The sequence below is a fragment of the Bos javanicus genome, chromosome 7, assembly GCF_032452875.1.
Source record: "Bos javanicus breed banteng chromosome 7, ARS-OSU_banteng_1.0, whole genome shotgun sequence".
Taxonomy (NCBI): Eukaryota; Metazoa; Chordata; class Mammalia; order Artiodactyla; family Bovidae; genus Bos; species Bos javanicus.
The window spans coordinates 3,911,909-3,928,843 of record NC_083874.1 but is presented as its reverse complement, the minus strand read 5'-3'; the positions used below and the strand labels follow the sequence as shown (position 1 = coordinate 3,928,843).

Genomic DNA, 16,935 nt, shown 5'->3' with positions numbered 1-16,935 from the left:
GTGTATGGAAAACCAAAGTGGACCCTGTACATCTGCATGTGGAATAGAACGTCTGTGGAAGGACATTCAAGAGACTGGTGACAGCAGCTACCTGTGGGGGAGGGGCAGCAGGCCAGAGGGCCAAGGTCAGGGAGAGACGCCTTATGCCTGGTGCCTTTGCCCACTACTCTAACCCCACAGTGCTCAGCCCTCCTTAGGGGCCCATCAGGTATTTGTGGAATAAATGAATATACCAATGAACGACGGAACTTTTGAAAGGTTATTTGTCCAAAAGAACAAAATAAGACGGAGGCACTAAGTATGCTCTTTCATTCCATCCCCACTGCTCATCCTGCTACCACCCAAGGCCAGCCCCATGCCCGCCACAGAGAAGGAAGAGGGGAGCATCCAAGCTGACCAGACACATTCCTATAGTTCCTATATGTCTGGGAGAACGTCTGTCTCCTAACTCTCTTGTCCATGCTTCGGCAACAGCCCAGAAGAGAATTCTCATAAAGAGGACCAGGACCTTGGTGAGCAGATGTGTGAGAGGCTGACTTGCTGCAGGAAGCAGCAGAGCCTGGCAGGGTCTGGGTGGGAGCCAAAGTCAGGGAACCTTGAGGCTGCTTCCCTGCAGACTGGCATGGAGGCCTTAATATGGAGGCAGGAAGCAGCTGGGCAGTGACAAAGAAACTTCCCTCACAAAGACACGTGAGTGACCCACAGGACATGGCCTGTGACTGCCCAGAGCTCCCTGAGGACTCCTGAATTCCACTCAAGACATGAGATGGGGCGCCACCTGCTCTTCCACTGGAGTTTAGAAACTGCTTAAGTGCAGCGGCAGAGAAGGCAATGGCACCCCACTCCAGTACTCTTGCCTGGAAAATCCCATGGACGGAGGAGCCTGGTGGGCTGCAGTCCATGGGGTTGCTAAAAGTCAGACACCGACTGAGCAACTTCACTTTCACTTTTCACTTTCATGTACTGGAGAAGGAAATGGCAAGCCACTCCAGTGTTCTTGCCTGGAGAATCCAAGGGACGGGGGAGCCTGGTGGGCTGCCGTCTATGGGGTCGCACAGAGTCGGACACGACTGAAGCGACTTAGCAGCAGCTAAGTGCAGCGGATCTCTGTGGACTTTGAGATTCAGGCTGGCTCTGCCAGGGGATTGGCTCAGCTCTTGCCTTGATGCCAAGCTTGCTCAAGTCATACCCTCTCTGCACTCTGCATTTGGGAAATTGAAGATGGACTAGCTGATTGCTTAACTTCCTCTCAGTTCTAACAGTTCTTAACACTCGATTATCTACATGAAGATGTGAAGGGGAGAGATGAGCAGGCATTCAGAAAAAGCGGATGACACAGGCATTCATAGTTCGAGCATTGTGTGTGTGTATTTTTATTTTTGGCCGCACCACGTGGCATGTGGGATCTTAACTCTCCGACCAGAGATCAAACCCTGCAGTGGAAGCATGGAGTCTTAAACACTGGACCATCAGGAACGTCTCCACTGTGCGTATATTAAATGTGTGCACGTATCTATTATAAGTATTAGTATTTTGAATAATGTAGTTCTGTCCTTTGGGAATGTATTATCTAGTGGAGAGAGAGAGAAAGAGAAAAAAAGAAAGAGAGGGAGGGAGAGAAGGACGAGAGAGGAGGAAAAGGAGGGAGGAAGAGAAGGAAAGAGGGAAAGGCAAGCCAGCCTACATACTCTCTGTAGTGACTTAATGTAAAATGTACAAAAATGAGGATTATAAACAGAAAATGTTAGTTACCAATATGCTTATTGCCCTAGTAGGTGGAAAGACTATGAAAGTCTGAGATTTTGTTCAGAATTGGAATTTAAACCTAGGTTCTGGTTTTCTTTATTTGTGACCCTAGCTGAATAAAAACCCATGAGCCTCAATTTTCTCCCCTCCAAAATGGGGCAGTGTACCTTGATCTCATACAACTTCCGGGAAGCGGAGAGGCAATCAGGGAGGCAGAAGCTGGCTCAGGCAGAATGGCCCAGCCAGCCCCATTCAAGCTATGAACCACGTGCTACTGATTTTAAGTTTGCCAGAATATTAACAGATGTTCTTAGGAAAAAGGGCTTCCCTGGTGGCTCAGCTGGTAATGAATCTGCCTGCAATGCAGGAGACCTGGGTTTGACTCCTGGGGCGGGAAGACCCCCCTGGAGAAATGAACAGCTACCCGCTCCAGTCTTCTGGCCTGGAGAATTCCATGGACAGAGGAGCCTGGCAGTCCATGGGGTCACAAAGAGTCGGGCACGACTGGGTGACCTTCACTTTCACTTTAGGAAAAAAGGAAACATCACATGCTCAAGGAGGGTTGTAATATAACATAACAACATGTATTAACAATATTAAAGGCTTAGCCAAATTCTCTGGCTGAAAAAAGTTTGTTTTTTTTTTTAAGCAGGGAAAATCGTCATAAAATCTCTACTGATATTTTGAGTCATTCTTTTTTAAGACTGTTCTTTTTTTGATGTGGACTATTTTTAAAGTTTTTATTAAATTTGTTACAATATTGCTTCTGTTGGTTTTTTGGCAGCAAGCCAAGCGGGATCTTAGCTCCCTGACCAGGGATTGAACCTGCACTCCCTGCATTGGAAGGTGTAGTGTTAACCACGGAACCACCAGGAAAAGTCCCTTGAGTCATTCTGATGTCTCCTGGAATTCAATGTGGAAAATTTTGCATTAATCAATGTAAGATAGCATTCTTGAAGAAAGCATCCAGGAAGAAACTATAGCAAAAAGAAGGGGCAAGTAGAGGGCTTAAAACTTTAAGTCAGGATTCAATCTTTACCTTTGATGATGGAGATCATTAAAAAAATTTTTTTTTCTTCCTGATTTATATAAGCAATGCAATACAGTCTCTGTAAAAATCAGAGTGTTTTGAGTAGGGTGTCACGTGGTCCATGATTTAAGAGAAATTAGTCTGACAGTTTGCACACGGTAGTCCAGGCATCTGTGGTAGAAATGGAAATTGCAAAGAGTAGATAGAAAAAGGAGGGCTTCCACAGTGGTCCAGCGGTTAAGAATCCGCCTGCCAATGCATAGGACACCGCTTCTCCCCCCGCAACTCCCCAGCCCCGCATAGTCCAGGCGCTATTTGACTTTCTCTTAGGGAATCAGGGAGACATCGTAGGCCAACATCTTGATTTAGTGGTGTCTATTTCTCTCTGGATACAGGGATTGACTGTTTTTTTTTTTTTTTAATTGAAGTATAGTTGATTTACAGGGCTCCCCAGGTACTGCTTGTACTGCAGGACTTCCCTGGTAGCTCAGACGGTAAAGCGTCTGCCTACAATGCGGGAGACCCGGATTCGATCCCTGGGTCAGGAAGATCCCCTGGAGAAGGAAACGGCAACCAACTCCAGTATTCATGCCTGGAAAATCCCATGGACCTAGGAGACTGGTGGGCTACAATCCATGGGGTCGCAAAGAGTTGGACACGACAGAGAGACTTCACTTCACTTCACTTCACTTCCAGGTACTGCTAGTGGTAAAGAACTCGCCTGCCAATGCAGGAGACATAAGAGACACAGGTGCGATCCCTGGGTTGGGAAGATCCCCAGGAGGGCAGGGCAGCCCAATGTGACTTAGCACAGCCCAGAACACACAGTTGACTTACAATGTTGCATTACTTTCAGGTATATAGCAAAGTGATTCAGTTATACATATACATACCTATGTATCTTTTTTTTTCAGATTCTTTTCCTTAAAGGTTATTATAGAATATTGAGTATAGTTTCCTGTGCTATACAGTAGGCCCTTGTTGTTTATCTATTTTACATATACTAGAGTTAAACTGGGCTTCCACAAACTAAATAAAAAAAAAAGACAAAAAGAAATACATTTTTTTAAATGAAAAAAAAAAAAATAGGGCTTCCATGGTGGCTCAAACGGTAAAGAATCTGCCTGCAATGCAGGAGACCCTGGCTCAATTCCTGGGTTGGGAAGATCCCCTGGAGGAGGGCATGGCAATCCACTTCAGTATTCTTGCCTAGAGAATCCCATGGACAGAGGAGCCTGGCGGGCTGCAGTTCACAGGGTTGCACAGAATAGCAGCAGCAGGAGTTTCAAATTCAGTGTCTGGGACTAAGATATTCCTAACTTATCCCTCCCCAAAGGAACTGACTTATTACCACCCTATCCCCGGGAGAATCAAAGCTGATTCCAGTGGACCGGCCGAATGATGCATGTTTCTGTAGACTAGCAACTCAGATATGTGAATCTCATGCGTGTGTGTGTGCTAAGTCGATTCACTTGTGTCTGACTCTTTGTGACCCTATGGAGGCCTGCGAGGCCTCTCTGTCCATGGGATTCTCCAGGCAAGAATACTGCGGTGGGTTGCCATGCCCTCCTCCAGGGGATCTTCCTGATGCAGGGATGGAAACTGAGTCACTCATGTCTCCTGCACGGGCAGGCGGGCTCTTTACCACTAGCTTTACCACCTGGGCTTCCCAGGTGGACTTCATAGTGCTTGGCAAACCCAAATGAATTAGGCAATCCAAGAATCCTAGGAGGCAATGATGGAGGGGTGTGCACCTGTGTGCTCCTGAACTGCCACAATCACTGAGCCACACTTGTGGGCTTTGATTTTCATGCTTAGTACCCTTTCTACTCACGGTCAGCTGGTACTCTTCCTTGTCCAGGACCACGACCCCAAGAGAAGGTCTCTGCAGGGTGGCAGCCCCCCAGGTCCTCGGTTTTCTAACTACTGCCGAGGCCTTGCTCCCTCGCCGCTTGTGCACTCACCTGGCTCAGTTCCCATTTCCCCTATTTGGATGTGAATGTCACTTAGCCAGTTTGCCCACATGATTTCCCAGATCCAGGAAGGGACACGCCTTGATGCAGAAAGATGCAATCACTGCTACCAGTGTGAAAAGGAAAGCCCATGCTTGGTATGAGTTGAGTGCTCTTCTTTTTTAATGTCAGAAGCTGTGCTCCTGTCATCCATTTCGGTGGGTCATTTCACTCTCTCCAACGAATGCCATTTGCCTCTGATTCTTCAAAGATATAATTTTCCAGCCAAATGGGACTCTTGTTTATGCTTAGAATTCCAGATTTCATTGACATCTCTTAATTCAACCAATATTTCCTCCTCCAGGCAATGCTTTTTTTTTTTTCCCTTTCCCCAGAGAATCTGAGAAATTCTGTGCATTCTTAAAATAAAAAGGTGAGATGTAATTATATGTCCTGACATTTCCAGGGATCAATCTGGAAATTACATAGAGTAGCTCTGAAATATTAATAACCTCACTTCATTTGCAATTTCCCTTTGATAAAGTTAATTTAGGTAGCCTTGACCCTGGTCAAGGCCCCCACTTGCCCTTTGCTCTTGAGTCTGGGGACTCTATTAGAACTATTTTCAGAAGCTTCTCACAATTGCCTGAGACAGAGGTTAGGCCCAGGGAATTCTGGGTTCTTCCACAACTCTGCCTTGCACAATGGATCAGGGGCACAGGTCTCCCTCCTTCTCATCTTTCCTGCACAGAGGCCAAAACAGATTAAGACGATTCAAGTTTAGGATTCAGCCGTCAAGTGCCAGTGGGATGTGAACAAGTCACAGTTGCCCTCTGGGCCTCTCAGTTTCTCCTGTATAAAATGAAGGGGTTGGACAATGAACTGCTCTTTGATCCCAGTTCAATTCAGAACTATAAAAGCACTGAGGGATTACTTAAATGAATAAGGCTGTATTCTTGCTCTCAGAAAGCATCCTGGTTAGTGACTGGAATGAAACAAAAAGCTCCCAAGTCCTATTGCACACCAGGTACCACACAAGGCACTTGGAGCTCACAAACCTCAGTGCAACCTGTAGAGAACTGGTGTTCCCTTTTTTGATATGGCTAAGGGAAGTAACTTGGAGTAGGAAATGGTAACCCACTCCAGTATTCTTGCCTGGAGAATCCCATGGCCAGAGGAGCCTGGGGGATTACGGCCCATGGGATCACAAAGAGTTGGACACGACTGAACGACTAAGCATGCATGCACGGGAAGTAACTGGCCTAGCTAGAGAGTGACAGGTGTGGGTTCGAGCCCAGCTCTGCCAGTCACCATAGTCCAAGGGTTTACTGTCCACCCAGACTGCTTTAGACACTTGTAGAATGTGGCAATGGCAACCCACTCCAGTTCTCTTGCCTGGAAAATCCCATAGACGGAGGAGCTTGGTAGGCTGCAGTCCATGGGGTCGTTAAGAGTCGGATACAACTGAACGACTTCACTTTCACTTTTCACTTTCATGCACTGGAGAAGGAAATGGCAACCCACTCCAGTGTTCTTGCCTGGAGAATCCCAGGGATGGCAGAGCCTGGTGGACTGCTGTCTATGGGGTCACACAGAGTCAGACACGACTGAAGCGACTTAGCAGCAGAATGTGGCAAGTGCTACAACAGAGGTACAAACAAGGCACCCTGGGAACACGGTGTCTTCATGTTTCCAGAAGTTTCCCTTCCTAGCCAAGGATTCTGTCAGCCTTACCACTTAGGTCCAGGCTGAGCTCACTCAGGGAATCAGGCCCCACAGGGCTCTCTGCCAAGCCTCCCATCACTTTCTCAGCATTTATTTTTTACTTTTCTCCCAGGAATGTCAGCTCACTTGTAACAATAACAATAATCCTTTCTACAAGGGAACAGTGGTTCAAGGTTTATAAAGCACTTTCACATCCATTATTTCATTTAATCACTTCCTCCTCTACATTCCTAGAACCTATTCTTGGTATCTCTTTAGTGTAACAGTCTGCCTTGTCCAATAGGCCTATTTCCCTTTATTGTGTTCATACTGGCTCCCAAGTTCCATACTGTAGTTGAGGTATCCCAGCGTCTTGCATATTTCTGTGCATAGGTCGGTGGGGGTGGGGTGGGGTGGGGGCGATAACAGTTTGACATATTGAATCCTCAGAGTGTTGTGGATCTTTCTCATGGCTGCCTTCTTCACCCCTTCAATTCAATGGATGTCTGGCTGCATGCAAAGGGTCTAACTGGGCTCCTTGGGGATAAATCAGGGGAGGAGTTCACAAGGGCTGAGGGAAGACAGAGGTGAAAGCCTCAGACACCTGGTAGGCCATGGTGATGCTACAGCAGAGTTTAGTTACTGCTTAGTTTTGTCTGGGGACAGGTGAGAAAAAGGACTGCTTCTTGGAAGGGCCCCACTCAGTAGAGCAGAAAAGTGGAAATGAACAGCCCAATAGGGGACAGAATTAGGAAGCGCCACAGATTCGACCCTTGGGAAAGAACTGACAGCTGCTTGGAAAAATTCTCATAAAAAAAGAAAAAAGGGAAGGAGAGCTAAATGGATAACTCTTCTAGGGCAGAGGAGTCAAATGGTTGCAGTTCTTAGGAAAAGAGGAACTCTTTCTCCAACACTCAAACACTGCTTAGAAAAAGCACAGGGAGCACAACTCCTCGGCAATTATTGAGTAAAAAGGATGAGGCGCCATCAGTTTCCTGCAATTTCTCTCTGGAGAGAGGAAGGGTGCTTTAAGTTCCAAGTTTCTCCTCTGGTGGAAGGAAGGACTTGCAAGTTATGAATTTCCCAAGTTATCTTCAGAAGTGAAGGCCAAGGACATGCAACCCCCACTGGCCCTCAGACCAGGGAGGAAGAAGGCCAGTGGCCACCACTAGGGCTCAGAAAAGAGGCAGGGTATGTTCGCTAAATATTCTCCAGGAAAGGCAGAGGGCCTCCAAATTGTCCTTAGTAAAGGGGACAGGGGCCCGAATCCCTGCAAGTTTTCTTAGAACACAATCATTCTTATCCTGGCAATTCTCAGAAAAGTGGGCAAAGCAAGAATCGCTAAAACTCTTCTCAGAAGAGGGGCCAGGGGTAAGATTCCTCAAAGTTCTCCTCAGAAGAGGGTCGAACCCGTGACTCTAGTCAGAAGAGAGCCCAGGGCAACGAATCCCCTAGGGAACAAGAGCTGGCCACAGTTCGCCCAGAGTCCTTAGAGCGCGCCTCATGCGGCCCCGCCCACTGCCCGGCGTAACCGCTCCACGCCCGGCCGGCCTAAGCCGCCTCCGGTGCATTGTGGGTGGGGCGCCCCTGCTGAGCACTGCGGGGAACCCCCTGCCCAGACAGTTGTCGGCCGCCGGGTAGCCGGGCAGAACCCCCCGCCAGTGTCCGAGCAGCCGACCACGGATTGACTCGTCCTCACGCCCCGCCCTCGCGGTGTTCCTGCCCCGAAGCTAAAGCCCCGCCCCCGAAGCGCCCTCACTGGACCTGAGGTCCGCTCCACTCTCCCATTGGCAAATCGCATGTCATTCATCTTGTCCCGCCTCCTCGGGCCCGCCCAAGCCCCCGGCGCGATCCCGAGGGCCAGCCGGCCCGTATGCTCATTGGCCGCCGAATGCTGTCCGTCACTAGGCTGGCCACACCCTCTCCGGGGTGCGGATCCCGGGAACCCTGGCCGGACCTCATTGGCCTGCGGCGCCGCCACTCGGTGAGACGTGCCTCAACCCGGAAGTGTGAGAGGCGAAATCTGCCTAGCAACCGGGGAAGCCGGGCTGCGAAGCGGGCAATTTCAGTGTGAGACGGAGCGGCGAGACCAAGCGGCGGCTTCGAGCGCGGCGCGGCGGCTCCTCCCGCCCGGGGTCAGCGCCCCGGCGCGCGCACGCGCACCCCCGCTGCCCGAACGCGCTCCGCGCCGCCCGCGCAGTCAGTCGGTCGATCGTCCGTCGTCCTGTCGCCGCCGCGGGCGCCGCCGCGGGCGCCACCTGAGGGAGCTGCCGCCGCGAGACCCGAGCGGACGGGATCCGACCCTGCCACCCGAGGCCGTCTGGGGCCCAGCAGCCGCCCGCAGAGGCGCCGAGCAACTTCGGTGAGTGAGGGGCGGACGCCGCTGGTGGCGGGTCCCCGGCTTCCGGTGCCCCGGGCTTCTCTGGGGCTTCCGCTTCTCCGAGGGGGCCGCTTCCATGCGTGGACCCTCTTGTCTGGGGGAACCTGCTTCTCTAAGGGACCCTGCCTCTCTGAGGGGAGCCTCCCTTCCCTGAGGGTGCCCCATCTCTTTGAGGGACCTCCTGCTTCGTTAAGGGGCCCGTTTTCTGAGGGCCCCGCGTCTCTGAGGCACCTCCTCTGAACTTCTCTAAGGGGACCCCTGCTTCTCCGAGCGGTTGCTTTTTATGTGGGACCGTCTCCTTTTCTGGGACCGACCCCCATCTTCGCTGAGGGGCCGCCACTTCTCTGAGGAGATACCCCTGTTTCTAGGGGACCCTGCCCCTCAGTTCTCTGGGGGACCCCCACCTCTGTAAGGAGAACCCTGCTTCTCGGAGCTGTTGTCCCACTGTGTACTGTGTTCCTTTTTTGCCCTTGCTTTTTTGAGGCGTCCCCTACTTTTCATAGGTTCCCCTTCCTCCCTACCTTTCCGCGTTGCTCTCCCTGCTTCTCTGTCCCCAGTTCTTTGGGTGGCCTCCCCCTTGGCTCCCCTCAACTAATCTGAGGTGTTCCTGCTTCTGTCAGAATCCTTCTTGGAGGTGTTCCCCACTTTTTTGAGTTGTCCCCACTTTTGATGGGACCCCTAACTTTTTGATGAGTACCTCCATTTTCCTGAGGGGCCCACTACTCCAAAGTGCTCATATTAATGACTGGATCCTCATTTGTCTGAAGAAATGTTCCCCACTTTTCCAAAACAGTTTCCATTTTGTGGGGACTCCTGCTAATCTATGGGTGCCGCAGTGTTTGGAGGGGTCCCTGGCTTCTCCAGAGGTTCTCTTCCTAAAATGAAATGTCCCACTTTATTAGGCTCCTCACATCCCTGAAGTGTGCCTCCACTCTTTCAAGATACCCTCTCTCTGATTGAAGAGGGAATGAGTTTCTTCACTTCTCTGAAGGGTCCCCCTCCATTCCCGGGGTTCTCCTTCCACTTGCCTGAGGACATTTCCCCTTTCCTAAGGTTTCCCTCCTGATTCTTTAATGCAAAAACTCTTCCTTCACTTTTCCTTTGAGACCCCAACTTCAGACCCCTGTTTCTGTTTTTGGTACTCAACTTCTGTTCTGGAAGGAGAGATCAGAAATATGCCCCTCCCACCTTCAGTCTTCTTTCTGGCCAGATTAGGGGTATTCTCTGAATTTTTACCTCAGCTTCAGAGGACCTGGAGGGAAATTGTGGCTGGAAGGGAAATTGGGAGACAGGCAAAAAACAAAACGCTGTTTTCTCTTATCCTTTAAGGCCTGCTAGATTTGGGGGAGCAAGAGCTGTTGTCAAATGACAATTGTGGTTACTCCATGTTTGAGTTATGGGGCCACTACAGTGTTGTCAGGCCAGTGCAGAGACAGGACGGACAGGGCTGGAGCACTGTACCCCATTATCACACCTTCATGTTGTGGGACTGACCCACTTCCTGTCCCATCCTCAGTCCTCCTCTGCACGCTAGAACTCACCCCCACCCCTGCAAAAGGAGAAGAAGAAAAAAAAAAAAAAAAACGCTCATTCAGGTCTTCCTGCTATGTTTTCTCTCCTGAGGTCAATTCATTTACCCCTTGATCTCTAGTGGATCTTCAGTTTGTGGGACACTCTGGTTTGAAAGGCAAGGCAAGAAGCAGGAAATGGGTCACCTTCGATCAAGGAAGGGAGGAAGGGAGGCAGAGAACAGGGGATTTGAATTCATTTCTCTAAGTTAGGTGACTTCAGCTTGGCTCAAAGGAAGTTTTTACGTGGCTTTTACAAATCTCATGTGTACTTTATTTTAGTGGCCCACCCTGGATTCCAAGTTCACTCCAGTAGCTAATTTTATCTGTTTTGCCAAACGCAGAGCTCTCTGGAGCCCAAGTTGATGAATGCTGGCATTGAGAGATGGTCCAAAGGACAGGAATGAACTCAATTTGAAACCTGAGTAACTTGTAACCACTTCGTGTCCATGCACAAGTCTCAGGCTAAAAACGTGGGGAGAAATGTTCCTGGAGTTCCGAAATATAGGCTGAACTTGTTTGGTTTAGCATTTCAACCAGCTCTTCCCTCTGACTGCTAGAACTGCAGTTCACTTTACAGTTTGACTTAAGACTGTCTCTCTCCTGTTCATTTCCATCTGGGTCTTGCTTAATTTGCGTCCTTTGTGAAGACTCCTGCCGAGGCTATAATTTGAGTTCTAAATCTGTCGGTGGACCATGTGGACACAAGTTTCAACTCGAGCTATTTTCTTCTGTGGAGAAGGGCTTGGAGAGTTTCCTGGGCCCTCTGCTCCTGCAGTAGTCAAGTCCAGGCAGGAAGCTGCCCCAGACCTGGTTGCTTCTCTGCTGCCTCTTCCTGGTCAGCTGTAGGCACTGCCCTGAAGGGAAAAGGAAGATGGTGGGGAACTCAGGGCTTAAGATGTCCTGAGATAGGGCAGAGAAGTGCTGGCACATGTTTATTATTTGAAATGAAACCCACAGGACCAGCAGGGTTAGGGAAGGGGGAACTTTGAAGTCAGAAGGACCTGATTCAGATTCTGGGCCTGTCCTTCCTAGCTGTGTGGCCTTAGATAAGTTTTGGCACAAGATTAGCACATTACTAAATATTTGAGGGGGGTCACATCTCCGTGAATATGTGTGAAGGTGCCTACAGATGGGAAGTGCTTCCTAGATGTGTGAATGAATGAATCTGGGATAATGAGCCGGAGGCAGCCAGCGCAGCATCTAGCACGTGGCTGGTGTGCAGTAAAGGTTGGGTGTTGTGCTCAGGAGACTATGGTTCTGGCCTGGACTCCCCGACCAGGAAGCATTTGATATTTTGCCAAGGCTAAATATGCCTGAAGAGCAAAGAGAAAGAAACTTGTCTCTTGCAAAATCCACTGCCTATCTGGGTCTAGCATTTTTCCACATTCAGATAGCAGTTGTGAGATAGATTGGCTTTGTGGCAGGGGTTTGTGTTTGCCTTGGCCTTGCTTTCTCCCTCTGTAAAACGGGGTAACCTGTGAGTTAAGGACAAGGAGATATATTACTATAATTAGACCACAGGCCGGATAGAAGATTATTACAAACTTGAATTGTAGGAAGAAAAGGAAGGTGAACCATATAGGATCCTAGGCCAGATTTTGGGACCGCTTTACTGAAGGATATGCAACCCGATAAGTGATCTCTTCTTATATTAGAACCTTGGAAGACAAACCATTCTTTTTGGGTAATGGATCAGATTTGGGGACAAAAGACTGCAAACGTGATGTACAAAGGCATTTGTTGCCACACAATAATAGTACCTTGAGTGTGTAGCGTAGTGCCCGTGAGATCAGAATTCACCTTGAGGTCCCAAATATCCAGAGAACTGTGGAGGTGCTAACTCAACCTCTGTGGATGGGGACTGGAATGAATGGGCAGGACACTTTTTTTTTCTGAGAAGCTGTTTTTCTTAGCAATTAGTGAAAGCCTGAAAATTGGGCCTGATGAGTTGGGCTCAGCCTTTTTCACTTATTCATGTGGGGACAGATGGCACTTGTCTCTGATAGCTACACCCTGGGTTGCAGGGGAATAGTGAGTGAGAAATCTGAGCTAGGCCTCCATTGCATTGCTCCCAAGTTAGAAGAAAAGGGTTCCCTCCAAAAAATATCCCCTCTCCCTTCCTCTGCCCTCCACTCCCCCTCTCCCTCTCTTTTTCATACACACACAGTGAATTTAACTGTTGAAGCTCAGAAATATCTGCCAGTCTTAAATTTCTCTTAATTATCTTAAGGACATTTATTCCATTATATGGGAAAAGAGCAAAGTTTATTATTTTTAAAATATAAAACACAAGGTTAAGAACTTTAAAGGGATTATTATCCCTTCTGAAATTATGTCTCTTATGTACCACAGACTTCACTTTGGTGGATGGTGGCGCCACCATCTCATCTCTTTTATCTAACAGGAAGTTTTTTAAACCTTTTTTTTTTTGAATTGAAAGATCCTTACAGCAATAAAAACCCTTGGATAGTTAGAAATGATATTGATCTAGGTACATTCATTAGATGTAATGTAACGTGGTTATCCGTTGGTAGGCTGCTCTAAAAGGCATGTGGGTCCCAACACTGCCCAGCTTCTAACTCTGGATGATAAACTGTTGATTTATGTAACTGAAATAGCTGGGGAAGTCAGGATTTCCTTCCTGTTGGAGACAGCACTGGGGGGCATTAAATCCCTGCGGGATTTTGATGATAAGAAAGAAGCTGACCTCTTTCGAAATTGGAAACTATTCTATGGAGTTGTTCTATTCAAATGAATGGATGTTGTTATTTTGAATTTCTAGTTTTAAGTTTGACATTATCCTCTCTGCACACTGTCTGCCTTTGTCTATATGGGTGTGTTGCTTGGATATGAATTTATCCCTCCAAACTGGCATATAAGGGACGTTTGAACACTCAAGTAAGGGCTTAACTTGCTACGAGTTTTCCTGTGTGGCCCTAAGGTAGGGTTTTTGTTTTTTAATGTAACTTAAATTGAATTGGAAAATAGAAAGTGTTAGATCTTCTGGCTGGTATAACTTCCTATGCCAGCAGATAATTCAGCAATAAGTGGGCGCCAGTGATGCACCAGGCACACCATGCTCGGTGCTGGAAGTCTGGCAGTGAGCTGGCTAGAGAGATGCAGTCAGGCCTCTAGGACCTTAAGTCCTGGTCAGAGACAAATAAATGAACGACTATCTCAGGGCTTCTCTGAGAATATCCCTGGATGTTGAGACTTTGGGGTAGGGTTTCTTGAAGGTTTGGAAGTGAAACCTTACTACCCTTCTAATTTCCTCACTGGACTCTTTTTTTCTGTTTCCTCCCTCTGAAAGAAGGCAGAAATTATGGTGTTTTCCCAGTTGATTGTTGGCTTTTGGCACTAGTTGATCCAGGATGACTGGGGCTATAGTCTTGGAGAAACAAAAGGGATTCTGGAACGGTTATTTCCCAGAGCATTTTCAGCTTTGCTTCTCCTGAAGCTAGTGGCAATGTGTTTTTGGAATCCCGTGGTATTTCTTCATGGCAGTGCCTATTATGCAAAGAGATGCATGCATGCATGCTAAGTTGCTTCAGTCTTGTCCAACTCTGTGCGACCCTATGGACTGTAGCCCACCAGGCTCCTCTGTCCGTGGGATTCTCCAGGCAAGAATACTGGAGTGGGCAGCAGTGCCCTTCTCCAGGGGATCTTCCCAATCCAGGGACTGAACCCATGTCTCTTCTCTCTCCTGCACTGGCAGGCAGGTTCTTTACCACTAGTGCCACCTGGGAAGCCCAGATATGCAAAGAGATACACAACTCTAAATGTCCTCTTGCGTCATTTGGAATCTCTTAAAAAAAATCAGACAAGGGTAGTACTTGGCTGTTGTTTATGGCAATGGAAAGGTGAGTTTCGAAGAGCTAAGTTGCTTTATCTTGTAGTATTCTTGGCGGAGTTCCCTCTGCCCTACAGTTCCTTCTTATACAGGGACTGGGGAAGCACTAGTTTGATTTTCCTGTGTTGTGGTCCAGATTTGATGTTAGTCCACGTAGAGCAATCATGTGACAGGTGTTTTTCTTAAGTAAGTGTATTTGTGAGGGGTGGAGCCAGAGAGCAGGGGTGGATACTCATTCAGGGCCCAGGTTCCAGGGGAGAGGGAGCATATTACAAGGAGTTCCTGGTAGTCTTCTTTTCCTTTCTCTCCACCCAAGTACTGACTTCTGAGGTGAAGAGGAAAGCGGAGGCCGGAAGTGGGCGTGGACAAGTATTGCAACTGTGCACGTGATCAGACTCCCACCTCTGGGCTCTGCTGCCCTTGGGAAGTGGATGCTTGCTCTCTCTTCACTTCCTGTTCCCCGCCCTCCAGGCTGCGTTCTTAGGCTCCAGTGTGAGCATAGAAAACATGTTAGGCTCTCACTTTTTGCTCAGTAAGCTGCTCTGTCAGAGCTGGGAGCTAGTGGACCTACACTTAGCAGGGCTGGGGGCCCAGCTCATGTACCCACAGATTCAGGACTGTCTGGCAGGGTGGTTAACAGGACAGTTTCCTGTTGCATTATCACAAGGTTCCCTGCAGTAGCTTGCCTGCAAAAGGCTGCTCTGGAGATGTGTATAGAACTTACGGAAGCAGACAGTAGATAGATCCTTCTGCAAGAGTGTGTTCTTGGATAATCGTTTGCTGTTATTTGTCTTTACTGCTTGGTAAAAAGTGCCATGGGAGGCCCTGTGTGCAATAGAAACTTTAGAGCCAGAAAGCCAGATTCTGCCACTTGCTGGCTCTGTGCTCTTAGGAAAGTGGCCTAACATTGGAGCCTCAGTCTCTTCATTTGCTGGTGGGGATGGTAAGCACGAAGCAAGCAGCCAGACTGTTGTAGGTGCTTAGTAAAGGTAGCTTCCTGGGTGGTTCAGTGGTAAAGAATCCGCCTGCCAAAACAGGCGATCCCCTGGAGGAGGAAATGGCAACCCACTTCAGTATTGTTGCCTGAAAAATCCCATGGACAGAGGAGCCTGGCAGGCTACAGTCCATGGGGTCGCAAAGAGTCAAACACGACTTAGCAACTAAAGAACAACAGTAAAGGTAATTGTTATAGAAGCATACCAAGGCTGGCTATTCCTCTTGAGGTTGGCACCCGATAGCTACCAATGGCAGTTAACACTGCCTAAGAGCAAACCAGTCCATGTTGGGGCCACAGGCTGCTGTTTATGACTGAGGGCCAGTGATCTAGAGCAGCAGTTCTCAATTTTTTTGGCACCAGGGGCTGGTTTCATGGAGGACCGGAGGGAAGGAGGAGGGTTCTGGGATGACTCCGGCGCGTTACATTTATTGTGCACTTTGTTTCTGTTGGTACATCGGCTCCACCTCAGATCGTCAGGCATTCCCAGAGGCTGGGGACCCCTGAGCTGGAGGGTCCTGGATTGGCTGGTTTTTCCCAATGGGTTCCCTTAGTTCACTGTAGCCTTAGACTGCCCCTGCTGCTGCTGCCACCACCGCTGCATCACCTTGGTATATCCTGTGGACTTGCCGTGCCTTCTGAAGCATGACAGGGTGACTAGGAAAAAGGCTCAAAGTTACACACTATGCGCCTGCAGTATGTTACAGTAAAACCCTTACCTTCGAGTATGATGGGAGTGCTCATTTAACTTGTTAAGGGTTAGGCGCCTGGCTGGATACAGTGGCCCTCATATGCTGCTAGGAAAAGAGAGGTTCCTGAACTGGAAAGTGCAGCAAAATGCTGCAACTGGAATGTGGAAGGAGGGATGGATTGGAGAGCCTGCAACGGAAGGGGAAATGTGGAGAGCTCCTTTTTAGGTGACTGGGCATTCACGGGAGAGGAACAGCATGGGCATCATCAAGCACCTGGATGTGAAAAACAGTCTGGTGAATTCTCTTGACCTGAGGTGGTTATGCTCACTTAAAAATCAGTTTGAATGGAGCACCTTTGGCAAGAAAAGCTCAGTCACCTTCAAAAGTAGAGAGTCTTATAAAATGTGTCATAGTAGGATTCAAGATTGAACTATAAAGTTGTATTTAAATTGACCTCTGAATAAGTATTTTCAATCAGAAACCGGTGGTGGCTAGTGAAATCAGACTGTACAGACTGTCTTTGTAATAGTATGCAGTCTACATGGAGGACAGATAATGGGGACTGCTTCTGATTTTTCTTTTAACATTTATATATTTCAGCTGCACTGAGTGTTAGTTGCAGCACGCAGGAGCTTTAGTTGTGGCATGTGGAATCTAGTGCCCTGGCCAGGAATAGAACCTGGGCTCCCTGCACTGGGAGCGCAGTCTTAGCCACTGGACCACCAGGGAAGTCCCTGTTTTTGAATTTTTTCTTTTCTTTGAGAATTGTCATTAAAATTTATTTTAAAAACTGTATTGATTTATTTTTGACTGTGCTGGGTCCTCATTGCCGCACAGACTTTTCTCCAGTTGTGGTGAGTGGGGCTGTGCTCTAGTTGCAGTGCCCTGGCATCTCACTGCGGAAGGCGGGTTCTGGACACGCGGGACAACTTCGGGAGTTGTGGCATGTTGTCTCGGTGGTTGCAGCTCCCGGGCTCTAGAGTGCGGACTCAGTAGTTGCAGTGCACCGGGTTAGT

At 48.5% G+C, this 16,935-nt stretch overlaps 1 protein-coding gene across 4 annotated transcripts in view; it reads left to right on the top strand.

Moving 5' to 3' along the window:
• The first annotated feature begins 8,406 nt into the window (after positions 1-8,406).
• GATAD2A (GATA zinc finger domain containing 2A) overlaps positions 8,407-16,935 on the top strand; it is a 98,455-nt gene continuing 89,926 nt past the window's right edge. For 3 of the 4 annotated variants that reach the window (XM_061421434.1, XM_061421428.1, XM_061421430.1), the window contains exon 1: positions 8,408-8,794. The gene's annotated coding sequence lies outside the window, so the exon portion shown is untranslated. Of the gene's footprint in view, positions 8,795-16,935 lie in introns of all 4 variants that reach the window. The other variant, XM_061421433.1, reaches the window with a different exon arrangement.